This window comes from Lepidochelys kempii, chromosome 1, assembly GCF_965140265.1.
Source record: "Lepidochelys kempii isolate rLepKem1 chromosome 1, rLepKem1.hap2, whole genome shotgun sequence".
NCBI classification, from domain to species: Eukaryota; Metazoa; Chordata; order Testudines; family Cheloniidae; genus Lepidochelys; species Lepidochelys kempii.
This window is the reverse complement of record NC_133256.1, coordinates 175,093,708-175,107,935: the sequence shown is the minus strand read 5'-3', so window position 1 is coordinate 175,107,935 and position 14,228 is coordinate 175,093,708.

Genomic DNA, 14,228 nt, shown 5'->3' with positions numbered 1-14,228 from the left:
GGTTTTATCTGAGATGATTACAGGAAGAGTTTGAAACAAGAAAGATATCCTTGGCAAACTGTTCATTTTGGCTGTGTCTGTTCTTCTCAACCAAGAAACCGCCCAATTCCTTTCTAAAAGCATGAATTAATCTATGTGAGGGTTATCAAAATGTTTCGTGTGCACATACTTTTCTCAAGACTCTTTTTTTTTTCTTCTTCTTCTTCTGCTGACTTTCAGGCTTCAACCTGTTTTGGTATCAGGACATGAAATCTGATTTTTAACTGTATGGACCCCCAAAAGCTTAGGAAAATTACTCAAAGTATATTCAGCTTCACATCATCTAATGTAACTCTTAATACCATGGAGTGTTTTACATCCTAGCATTTCCATAAAAGAGGCAGTAACAAAGGTTAATTTATTTGTAACACTGAATTCCTTAGTATGTCTCTTTTTTGCTCAGTTTCCCTCTTAGACAATTCCTCTCCTTGATAGTTGTAGATTGCAATTATATAGCCACATAAGTCACTTTTGGCCAGCTATGTGTATTTAGTTCATTTTAATTTTTTCTTGTAAGTCACTTGCTCAGAGTAAGTGCACAAAATATTAAATGATGTGAATGTATGTCTCTGTTCTTTGTGCTGGGAAGATTTATTAACTGGGGATCCCTCTCCAATAACTTAAGGTTCTGAAGCAGTGTCAGATTTTACCCATCTATTTTTGGTAGCACTGAGCGAAGTATGGAAGGTTCTCCTGTGGCAGATCTGATGCTTTTGACTTGTAACATCTCCTGAGAGGATCCATGCAGATCATGGGTAGAAAAAAAGTCTTCTAGCTTTTAAGAACAGGGAAAATGAGGGTCTTCAAAGATTAGGAGTATATATTTGGCTCTAAGCACAAGTCTATTGCCTGCCACATTGACCAATATTATCTCATTGTTCTTTGTGCTCCCCTGTCAGCCTGTCTGTAATGTATTGATCTGTTTCACTTGTCTTGGACCTAGACTGTAAGCTCTTTAGAGCAGACATTTTTGTTTTGTTTGTACAGTGCCAGCTAGCACAATGGAGTCCTGATCTATGCCTGAATGTCCTATATGCTATTTCAATACAGTTAATAAATAACATTCCACGGGGGTGAAATGTGTAAAATGATAGCACATTTCATGTATAAAGTGAAGCGGGCAGATTATCTGCTTTCAGTGCCCACCACCCACCTAAAATGTGTGGTGTGTGTGTGGGGGGGTGTCACTGATTAACATTTTGTGATTTTTTTTCTTTATTTTACCCTAAACAAGAAGCAGCTTTTATCAGGGGAAATAATCAGAGTGCATGGAAGATGCAGAAAATATGAAAAATGGTGCAAATGAAAAGCCTTTTTGTTTGTATCAAATGGAAAAAAATTTCACTTTGAAAATATTTTCATCTAATTGGTGAAACTGTGCATCATTTGGCCATGAAAAATTGCACAAAACAAGAAATCACATATATTTCACATAGCTCTAATGAAGTTCACATGTTTGGGGGCAGGGGAGGAAAGAAACACTTTTCTGTTTTCATTTCTGTCTGGGTGTTCAGGTTAGGTTATAAGTTACATGAGGGATAGTGAGATACAGAAAGTTTGATGTTCCTATGCGTTAGGCAAAATATAAATGCTTTGTCTTAAAAGAACCAAAAGAAATGCATAGTTAATGAATCAGTACTTGAAAAGTGTTGTTGCAAAATGTCTTGGGGCCTGAAGGTTATAGATAAAAACTATGGGAAGTGAAGGGTTTAGATAACAAATGATTTCAGATGATGCTCCCTCACTCTTTATATAGGGACATTTTTACTCCATTCAAAGGTGGCTCAGTACTTTTGTATAAATTATCTCTTCCCTTTTCAGCTAGCTGAGGGCTCCTGCTGCTGGGCACAGAAGAAACCTTTGCAAGAGCACAGCTGTTCATAGAAGGATTAAGGTAACACAGAATGATTTAGTGTCTTTGCTGTAAAAGAGAAGTTCATTTGTCATATTAAAAGGATTTCAGAGCAGAGCTTATTTCTGGTAATAAAATATCACCTTGCTGAAAACCTCGTTTAGACCTTTCATGCATATGGTTCTATTTATTAATCTAAACATTTGACTGACATATCAATTTTTAGATTATTTTTCTACACTGCTTGAAGAGTTTTGGCTGCAAAATGGAAAGTAAATCCAAAATATTCATCAATTATCCATCAGCATCATGGCAGAAATGCATCAGATTGCATTTTGAGAGAGCATGTTAAATACAGTATCTATAGTCTTCATGAATGTTCCTTGATCAAATTAAATTCTACTTAGGGACTTAGGTTCAAAGTTCTTAATTTGAATAAAATACCCATCTGAGAATGTGGGTAATAGCTGAGCCTGAGAAGTTTCAGTATGCATGATAGACCCATTGGTTAAATACATACATGAATATGTATGCTGGACATCCTTAAAAACTTGTCATTTCCATTAAATACCTCAGTGTGTACACTATTCTCTATACTTCATGGCAAGCTAAACTGAAATTCTGAAGCATTTACATTTTAAAAACAAATATCAAAAATTAGTACAATCAGCCAGTGGCCCAGGTGTTGATTTTGATATTGAATTCAATGTATTATTGCTGTCTTCACATTTTCAATATTTGATATGCCACAGATGTTTGTGCTGACAGTGCCTAGCTGCATTGTATACCTTGTCAGGGAAAAAGCTGGAGAATCTAGCTGCCGGGGCTTTTGGCACGTGGGGAAATGATGGAGGCAGTTACCAGTTGTCAAGCTATTAATTCTGTATGGGTATCCACTGATGCAGACAGAATCATAGTGGTCAGGGCTGCAGCATGCAATGGGGTGCTGCACTGTGCATAGGGAGTCTCCATAGGTCACATGCTGCATGTAGTCTGAACAAGCTAAGGGAGAAAATAGAGGAGAGGTATTTTATTTACCTTAGGTGGAGTTGTGGCCTCAGACAATACAGCCATTGGGCTGCATAATGTTGTGTGCTTTGCACATGTTGTAGACTTAATCTTTGGCAATAAACACTGAGAAATGAGATTGAATCTTTATGCACATGATTTTGATAAAAATCAATATCACTCAAATCTATTGGGTCAGCTAAAACTCCCTTTGAGACTGTTTCTAATCCATTTGCATTGTTGCCCCTTTTCAACCCATGCATCTAGTCAAAGTTCAGGGCCCTCTGGGGATGTTCCAGCCAGGGTAAAAGTTGATGATGGAATCTGGTATTTTCTTTGATTCAATCCTGTTAATTTACAAGGAATATGCAAGGTCCTCCTTCTCTGAATGCAAAACAAAAGAATAGTTTCTTGGAGCTAGTCTACACTAGAAGTGCTACAGTTGGCCCCCGTTGCATGTCTGGTGACTACACTCCATGCTGATGGGAAAGAGCTCTCCCGTCGGCGTAATAAAACCACCTCCATGAGAGGCAGTAGCTATGTCAGTGGGAGAAGCTCTCCCACCAACATAGCACTGTCCACAGTCGGTGGTTACACTGTCGGTGTAATTTATATTGCTCATGGGGTGTCTTCTTCACACCTTTGAGTGACATAAGTTCTACCGACATAACCTGTAGTGTAGACAAGGCCTTAGCTTACAGCCCCCAATCCTCTGGCTAGCACCAGATTGAAACAACTCTAGCTTTTTCCAGGGGGCTACACTGAGCTCACAGGCTGCTGCTTGGTTTCCTTGCCTCTCCATCTCTGGTTTTGTGTCTGAACCCCAGCTTATCTTTTACTTGCACATGGGCACACGCACGCAGTCAGAAGAATATTCAGTGGAACTCCCCAGCCACATGGTACTAATTTCTGGGCAGACTCTACTAGGCCTTGTTTTAGGTGTGGCCCCTTAACTGTCTGACAACTGTCTTAAGTGAAGGACATATTTATACATCAGTTTTAACAAGTTTTTAACTTAACTCATTCAAGGTTCAACCCAGCTCATAACAGCGTCACATTGTGCATTTTGTACTGGGTCAGAATGAGTATTTGAGTAAAATATTCACTGGGACTGGCTCTCTTGAACGTGTGAGTGTGGATCTCATTGACTTTAAGTTGAGCCAATTTGTGAATCTGAACTTGAACCCTTGTAAGTTGGGGGGAGTGAGGGGTTGGAATAAAGTTTTAAAAAAATAACCAGAAAAGCAGCTTAAACCTCTTTCTTGATAAAAGACAAGGAAAAAGAGTGAGATATCACAGAGATGGGCACTAATATAGGAGCCTAAATAGATGGTCATATTTGCCTTCAAAAGTAAAATAGTCATCCCTCCCCCCTGCAGTGAATGTGCGAATCTTTGAACCACTAATGACTACAACTCAGCTGATTCTTTAGGTTTTATTCTGATGCATGGGGACAACTGGCTCCAGAGATGATCTGCTTGTGGTACTGCTAGGCTCATTTTGAGTTTTGTACACTTTCTGCTAAAGCATTTGGTACTGGTCACTGGTACTGCCAAAAACAGTAGAATGGATTGACCATTGGTCTGTCCTGATAACGCAGTTCTTAAATTCTTAAAATTACTGAAACATTCTAAAAATACAGCTGAAATATTTTTTTTAAAATCTCACAAGTTCACATGGTGAACTTTTTCTTACCACACACTTGTAAGATATGTGAATGAATTAGCTTGAAACTGTGAGATCTTCTAAGCCACACGTGGTTGTCCATAACCTGAGTGTGGCTTTCTTCTCAGTTGTATGTCATCCCTTCATAGATATGACCGCTGACTCAGGAAAAAAATGTGAAAAATTAAAACAATCATTTAGAGATACTTGGAAAGAAATGGGTCAACTGTGCACATGTGATGGAAGCCAGCTAATGTAAGTGAAAGCTTTTGCTTTGATGCTTCAGCTCATTTGTGAAATAGCTATTTTGATATCTGCATAAATTTGTGACTTACGATAAACATGTAGTTAATGGCCAATATTGTTTTTAAAAATGGAAGCCTAAATTAAGGACCCCTAGTCCATATTTAGGCACCTAAATAAGTGACCTGCTTTCCAAAAGTAGTCAGCACTGAGTAGCTCTTCTGAAGGAACTGCTAAGTGCTCAGTGCACGTGAAAATATCATACCTCTTATCTAACTTTAGGCGAACATTTTTGAAAACCTTGGCCAGTGTTTCTCAATTTTTAACGTGTTTAATTCCCTTGTGGAATGGGTTTGAATACATAACGCACTGGGTCAGCGTGTGTTATGCAGCCCCTCTGTGTCTGATCCACAGCGTACTTGAGTTAAGTCAGCTCTTAAGTTCAAGCTGTAGAGACTCAAGTTTTTTATTCTGGAGGACCTGTGTTGAATCCCTGGGCTCAGCCAAAATGTTGGTTGTCATATACATCTACCTTGTCAGCACCACTTAATGTGGCAGCCACTATCTTTGCTGACACTAGGGACTGAAGTGGCGACCTCCAGAATTAGAAGCTTGTATAAAAGAGCCAGCCTTCCTAGCTGACAGTTGTAACAGACTCTGAACCTCTGTGGATGAGGGCCAGAGGACACGTAACACACACTGACCAGTGGGTTACACATACACAACCTACTCTATGGAACTAGTGGATTGTTAGGTCTCCTATACCTGCATCTGTCTCTAGATTGCTGTTTGTAGCCTGGCTTCTTCACAACTTCCTTGGCCATACAATTCTTTCAGAGCAGTGCAGCCATGTCAGGAGCCAGTTTCTTGTGTTGTCACCTTTCCATTCAGTAAACCCCCAATGGCTGGAGGTAACAGGCATAAGATTAATGCTGACTTGATCCACAGTTTAAGGTTCACAATCCTTCTGATGTTGGTGTGTTGGTGGTAGATGAATAGGGTGGGAAGAGAACCACTATACCTCAACCCTTCCCTTATTGGCCCTATGAGTCCCTGTCTGATGGTGCATATAATAATATTACTAAATGATTTATAGTGCTTTATTGGCCAGATTCTTTATTATAATCTACCACCTTCACTGATCCTTCAATAGCATAAAGCCCCCTCAATTGCTCTACTTCCATTCCAGAATCAATACAGTCTGACCACTCCCTCTTCCCCCCCAAAGTAGGCAGAGCTCTATCTTTTAAATGCTCAGTACAGATAGTAAAAAATTAACCTTCATCTACTTTCCTAGAGATGTCATGGGTAAGTAACATTATTACTTAATTTTACAGAGACAGAAAGGGTGAAGTGAGTTGCTCAGACCCACACAGTAAGTCAGTGGTAGAGACAGGATTACAACTCAGGATCGCCTGATACCCACCCTAGTGCATTTTCCACCAGACCACACTTCTTTGCTGCCTGTTTAAGGAAAACAGAGTGGTCTAGTGGATAGAACAATGGCTTGGAAGTTAGGAGACCTGGGTTCTAGTCCTAGCTCTGCCATTGGCCTGCTAGGTGACCATGAGCAGGTCATGTGCCTCAGTTTCCCCATCTTTAAATCAGGTAATGATCCTGACCTCCTTTTGTAAAGTGCTTTGAGACCTACTAATGAAAGACACATTAAAGGATTTAGGTATTATTATCCATAGATGGACTCCAAGGGATCCTGCTGTGGAGCCACTGTTTCTTCCACAGAAACTTTTTACTGTGATCTTCATGCACTCCGTCTCTCTTCTGAGGTCTTGTTTTCACCAGCAAGTTAACATGACATATAGTTTATGTGTTCCCATTTACTCAACCCCCTCTCCCGCCCAAACCTCTCACTGGTGTAAGGTGACGTTAGCAACACAAACCAGCTGGCCTGACCGGGAGTATACTGCATGGCTCAGGTGAGTTCATCTTGTCAGCCCGTGTATGACCTCTTTGTAGTATTGATGGTGGTTAGTGCCAGGACATAACAATTGAGAGCAGATAGTTCTCCAGTGCCTTCCCACAATTCCCCTGGGTTCCTCTGCCTTGTCATCTCTTCTTGCCATCTCTCTTGCCTTGGGACTGGAAGTCACCTATCACTGCATATAGGCTTGCTGCTTCCTTACTTTCTCATATGACTTCCAGTACAAGAAACTGCTGGTGTCTGTTTTTGGTGCAGAGCTCTATTATTTGAGATTGGAGACCAAGAATTTAACATCTCTGCATACTGCCAGCTAGCCGGAGACTGACAGGAATATACGTATAAATCTCTGGTGCAAGGCTATCAAGGGCCATATTTTGGCAGTAAAAACCAAAATGCCAATCTGCATGATATTTCAAATAAGCTGGTTGAGCAAAGAATCCAACAAATGGGACTCCAGTATCAGGAGAAAAACAAAGGGATTAAGATTCTTTACTGCAATGCCAAGGATGTAGCTCTGTTCTGGTAATTCCTTGAGGATGGACCCATTCTATGATGAGATAGTTCACATCATTAGCAGTACCCCTAGCACAAGCAACAATGTCATATGGGATGGACTTGTGGGTCAGGCAGACTGCTTGAAGCATATAGAACCAGAGGGTTGTGAGTTGGGGAAAGAGGAGGCCACCTTCACCTGCATGTCCTGGCACTGAAGGGGCAGAGTGAATTCCTCATACAGCTCCAAGGATGTGGCCTTGGTCATGGAAGTTTGGAGCCCACTGATGGTCATCCTAAGTCTGCATGACCATGTAGTCCCACTACTCAATACTTGTGGGTCTGGTCCATAACTGCAGGTCAGTATATGGGGATTCATCAGCTATCTCCATGCCTCCAGCTCTGTACACATCTTGTACACTGTCTTTAAGAAAGCATGCCACCACTAACTCATGGTGACAACCTGCTGCTGAAATGCCCACCACTATATCTCTTGCCCTGCTTCTTCTTCCTCAACAAAATGAGATTTGCACTAGTACCTACATTGGGTACAGGTCATTCCTCTGAGTTGGATGTATACCTTCCTGCTGATTAGAACAAGGGCCATAGACAGAAATTTGGAGCATGCCAAACCAAAACTTGTTCACTTTAATGAGTTGTCATTTCCACACAGGATCCCCAGAAGGGACAAACAAGTTCTTCTACAATACACCACAAAAGCACTAATAGAAGGGCGCAGTACAGTGACTCACTATGAACCATGGGATGTGCTCCCAAACTCACCCTACATGAGTAGAGCACAAATGTGAATGCAGGTCATGACAGCAAACCCCCACCCCCCAGCATTCAGCTGTTACTCCATAGTATGGGTGCTGTCCCATGGTGACAGAGTACTCATAAAAAAGAGAGAAAATAGAATGAAAATACACTGATTTATACCCTGTTGGGGATCTGATCCTCAAACAGGTGTTCAAAATAAATTTGGTGGATCTTTACTATTTTTGTTTTAAGAGGCAGTTTAAATAGAAATAAACTTAAACTGTGCTATTAGTGGGCCCTCACTCCCTTCAAAGGCTGAATACAATTGCTACTAAGTGAGAATTTTAAGTTATTTGAACACCAGCTATTCATTTGCAAGTCCTTTAAAGATTCTGATTTACCTATTGGTCTGCTTAGATCTCCTAAGAAAAACCCTCCTTTTAGAACTACATACCTCCCAGGAAAAATCTGAAGAACCACTCCCATACCTAATAATTTGAGCTCCAACCTCATCATCCTGCTGCCTGTCTTCCACATCTTAATTGATCTATATTTTTCTGCAGAGTTCATAAATAATTGAAATTGTTGCTGCTTTTAACAGTACATTCCCAGTCAAAAACCTTAAGGGAAGGGAAACATGAAATAGCATAGAATAGTTCATCTGAAAAAAAAATCCAGTTTCAGCCCCTGAAGATTTAATGAATCCCAATATAGATATTTCATTATTATTTTTCCTTCTCCTTTTGTCTGTGCTTTTGGTTCTTCTTAAACAGTACTTGATCTAAATATTTGCTGTTTGTAAGCAATGCAGTACTTGAATTCTTTGGCATTTTTTCCCCTCTGTATTTTATCATGTGCAGTGATACATAGTACCTCTTGTTAAATTTCTGTCACCAGATTAAAAGGAAGGTTGATTTGATCTCCCTGTCTCTGGTGGGTTTAGGCTTGATGCAGCTCAAAGGTTTGGAAAAGAGTAGCTGGTAAAAAAGCAAACTACTACTTTGACTTCAATATAGCTGGGCAAACATAATCATTTGCCAGTTCTGATTCTGAAAGAATAACAGAATAGTCAAAGAGTACAGCCAAGCATCGTAGTTTGGAAGCCAAGTTTGACTCCTACTGGAATCAATGGGAGCTGCTGCATGAACAAGTTGTGAAAATGTAAGTGCCTGAATATGGACTTAGAAACCTAACTTTAAGCACTCATTTTTGAAAAATTGGCCAAGAGAAAGAAACCAAGTTAGTGTTATTGCAGCATAATTCACTTGGAATATATGGAAAGTCTTTTATGAGTCCACAGCAGATGGCACTGCTGAGACATAGGTTATTGTCTTCCTCAACATGCAACTATCACTCAGTGCAAAATGCACCAGAACAGAACTTCATATCCAGTTGCAGACTAGAAAAGAGACGTAATAAAGAGTGGTATTTTACTAAATTTATGTGTCTTTAAATAGTTATATGGCAGTTAGGAAAAAGTAGGTCAAGTGCCACACAGCTCAGTAAAGGAAGGATGATAGTTTGTATGTTTAAATTTTAAAATTTTTAAATTTAAATTTTAAAATTAAAATTTTAAATTTTAAAATTTCAGGATGCTCTTTAAGTGATCAGAAAGAATTTGTATTAAAGCTATAGTATAGTAAAACTTGTTAATTATTGTAGCTACATGAATCATGAGTTTCATTCATTCTTCAGAGATGATATTGTATATAAAATATAGAAATAGCAATAAAAGAATGCTAGGTTAGTATACAAAAATCATATTCTGTGCACACCTCATGAAAAATAGCAATCACATTCTTTTTAGCTTTTCAAATGGCTTTTTCCCCCAGTTCCTTTGCCAGAGTGACAGCACTGGAAACTGAAGTCTTTGTCCCCAGAATTGACTAAAATCAATGGCTGATGGCTTTGCTCGTTTATCCATACTCTGCTGATCATTTTGCTTCAACCCTGTTTTGGAAAGACACCTTCTAGAGAGTATTGCTCAGTCTCTATGTATATCCTACCTTTGGCTTTCCTGCTAGGGCAGCTAAAAAGCGCAATGCCAGTCATGATGGACTGAGTAGTTATTAACTGCCAGCATAGTCAACATTAGTTTTTTGTGCTTATTCTACACATTTTTATGAACCAGTTGTATTTCCAAAGTATACTACCTATGGGAAAAATAATGTATTATACCTGTATGCTTTGAATGTATGCTAAGAACACTTAGAAGGAAAATTTTGAAAGCAGCCATATGGCATTATGTGAAACTACACAAATTACTGAAGACTTCAGGAGTTTCAGTAGGGACTTGAAGAAGAGGAAAGTCCAAGTAATCTTCTCAGAGATCTTTCCAGTCCCACTGAGAGGAGGCAGAAGGCTGAAAATACTGGAGATGAACAGCTGGTTATGCAACAGGTATGAAGCTTGAAGGTTTAGGTTTTGTGTAATATTGGGCCACTTTCCAGTGAACTGAGCTGACTGCACCTCAAAGATAGGGGAGCTAATCTTCTGCATTGGAGACAAGCTGGAGCAAGCAGGAGGACATTAAACTAACCAGAGAGGATGCTAAAGAGACAAATAAGAGATGCTAAAGAGACAAGCATGTGTACTTACATGCTTAAGTACACATGCTTAAACTTATTACTCATACTCTGGATGTCATGAACACATTAGCCTTAGATGGTATGTGAAGAGAAGAAAAACTTCAGTTTTCTATACCAATACTCAGAGTGAGTAATAAGAAAAAAAAATGAAAATTTTCATAGATTAGAAGAATTTGATAAATTGACATTACTGACACCTGGTGGCACTATTTGCTTAGAAATGAAATATTTTTGACAGTTAATTATTCGAGCAGGTCAAAAAATTCTGTTTTATTTCTACACAAAATTTTGAACAAAACACTTTCATTAAAGATATTTTGCCAGAACCATTCAAAGTCAAATTAAAATGTTCATTTCATTTGAAATTGAAATGTTGCTTTTGTTTCCAAAAAAGGGGGAATTGGGTGGGAGGGGCTACTTATTTTTTTTTTTAACTTGAGGAAAAAGTTGAAAATAGAGATAGCGGGCATAAACAAAACAATTTTTCTCCTACCACCTCCCTGTTTTTAATTTTTTTCCTCCTTTAGCAGTGTCATACTTCAGGACAACTCTACCTGTATTCCCCCGCTGTGGACCCTCTAGGCTCCCAGTTCCTCAGCTGTCACCTCTCTTGAGTATAGACCTGCATCTCTCTCATTGCTGAGGGTGTTCAGTTTCTCACCTACACCATGATATCCACAGCAAGCTAGACTGCCTAGACAGGCCAGCATCCGTACTTTGCTTTCTCTGCAAAAGCTATGAACAGCTGTAATTGCCAGCAATTATAAGTTACCACATAGCTCTGTATAAGCAAGCACATTCATTCTTAAGGTGAAAGCATTACAGAGAAAACCCATTAAAAACAATACAAGTTCCTATGTGCATGATAAAAGCTTACCAGAGGTCACCCATCAGTCGCAAGGGGCCTTATTAGGACAAAGTCCTTCCAACCTTTCCATGGGAGGATTGGGTACACCCTTGGACAGAATGCCCTGTCTATTTGCTGGGTCACAAAGAAGGTCTTGAGTCTGAGTTTAAACTCAGAATTTGTATCCAAAAATCCTTTCTTTATCTGCTGGTTCCTGGAAAATCCAGTTTGAACTAGTGTATATGTGAACTTCTCCAGGTAGGGGTACCTCTCTGGAGGTGTTTAACCTGAGTGAATTTGTCTAATCACACCCCACTGTTCTTAATTCCTGGAGGAGCTGTGATCACCCTCCCCTATGGGATTACATACAATCCCTAGCCCACAATGATACATAAAGTTCATATCGTAAAATCTCCTCCACAGATTGTGGGAAATTGCTGTCTCTGTCATGATCAGCATTTATTCAATAGAAAGATTAATACCTGCATGCTCTTTACATTGAATGGAGATGGCAGGTGAAAGCATCATCAGGGAGCTGCACAGTCAGAGGTAGCACAGTAAAGAAAAATAAAACTAAAGGGACAAAATAATCTCGGGTGTAACACTGACAGATTGAACCCCCCCCTTTCCCCCCCCCTTTCAGGGTGCCACCAGTTGTGCTGGGGTCCCACTGAGCCCACCGGTCCTACCAGCCTGGGTTTCCCTTGCACTGGATTGCTATGCCAGGCTCTCAAGCCCCTTTCCAGCACACACCCAGGCTAGGTCATACCCAGCTGCAGACACAGGCTGAAATCAGCTGTGTAGAAGGATTCAGCTAGGGGAATGGCCAGCACTCTAGTGCACACCACTGAGCTGGCCACCGCTGTGGCTGCTTCCCCAATCAGCCTAGCTTGGCTGCTTTTAACCCCTGCTTATTGGAGTGGGGCAGCCACCCCATTACAGTTACTGACGTGTAATTGGTATTATTGAGCTCAAAAAAGGAGACACATCAGCGAATGGTACTCCATGAGGCAGTACTCTATGACTGCCATTATTTAAGACACTATAGCAATGACAGAGTGCTACCTCTGAGAGATATAAACTTAAAAAAAAGATTCGGACTCTGTAAACCCTTCATATTCATGGGTTTAGCAGAAAGACTATTTAGCTAGATTAGACCCAATTCAGCAAAACATTTAAGCACATGCTTAAAATTAAGCACACGAGTAGTCACACTGAAGTCAATTACTCACATATGTAAAGTTAAGCACGGCCATAAGTGTTTTGCTGAATTGGACCTATCATGTGTTCTGTCGCCTTGCAGGACTATGTTCTGGCTAATATGAGTGGGCAGATCGTTGTTTCTATTTCATTCTGTTTAGGTTCTTCTAATATACTTGTGACCACTGGCGGATTAGCCAATGGGCCGATGGGGCCTGTGCTCAAGGGCCCCGGCCAATTGGGGGACCCTGGAAAAATGGGTACCCTGCTCCCAGCAGACCTCTGATGCGGGCTGGCAGAAGCCCAGAGCCCTGGCAGAAGTGCCGGTGGGGCGGGGGAAGCCGCCATGTCCTGACCCCACTCTCCAGCAAAAGAAGCCCCCACACTCCAACCCTGTGCCCCAGCAGAAGCGCTGAGTGGGGGAAGCCCTAGCGCCTGGACACTGGCTGTGGCCACGGGACTGGAGGAGCTCTGGCTTCCTGCTGTGGGGCAGAGGGACAGAGCTTCTACGGTCTTGGGGCTGCAGTGGAGGGGGGAAGAAAGGAGCAAATGGGTTGCGGGGGGGGGCGGAATGGTGTGGGACCATGGATGGAACAGGGGTGGGGCCACGGGGAGAAGGGGCAGAACTGTGTGGGGCCGTGGCAGGACCGTAGGCAGAAGGGGTAGAATGGGGGTGGGACCACAGGCGGAAGGGGTGGGGAGAGTCTCTCTCACACACACACACACAAACTTGCTCTGTCTCAAGGCCCCACAAAACCTTAATCTGCCTCTGCTTGCGACTATGGTATCTGAGTGCTTCAGTAATGCCAGAACTGCTCAAGTGTATGGCACAGGGCCTAGTACTGCTATAGTTGAAGGAAATTCTTCTTTAGTTCAAATGCTGCAAGCCTGAGTGATTTAGAGAAGAAAGTTCTGTGCAGCTAGATAGTGATGATCATGTAGCCCTATTTAACAGGCATTCTATCATGAGTGACATGGCCAGATCTGATTATTCATGAACTATTTATTAAGCACTAGCAGAATGCTGAGTACTTTAAAAACTCAAAAGCAAGACACAATCCTTGTCTCAAGGATTTTATTAAAGTATCTGAGACAGGGACAAAACACTTGAAAGATTAATTATGCCTGCGGTGACTTGCACAAGATGGTGGTGGGTGCAATCTTGCAGTGTCCATCGGTGATAATATGGTTTGTGGAAGTGCATTTTAAGGCAGAATGGATTAAGAGGTAAAGGTAGTTATATGATGTAGGAGAAGAGCGACACACTTCCAGGAAAAGGGAGGCTGGTTTGGAAGAAAGCATGAAGAGGAGAGTGGGATAAGGATGACAAGAAAGGGGTTAGAAGGAAAGCTTGGATGAGCCAAGAGAACATTCTTCCATTTATTTTGCATTAGCTAAGTGATTTTTTAATGCCTAATAAAATCCAGGTGTAATAATTAGTTTATGAAATACTAATAGTAATTACTTCAATGTATTCATATTAGCTATTTTTAAAGAGCACATGCTAATTTTGGGCACTAATTAAGAGTTAGCATGTGATTTTGATATGTATTTAATGACTTATCTACAGTTGATGCTTCTTACTGCTGACTGCAA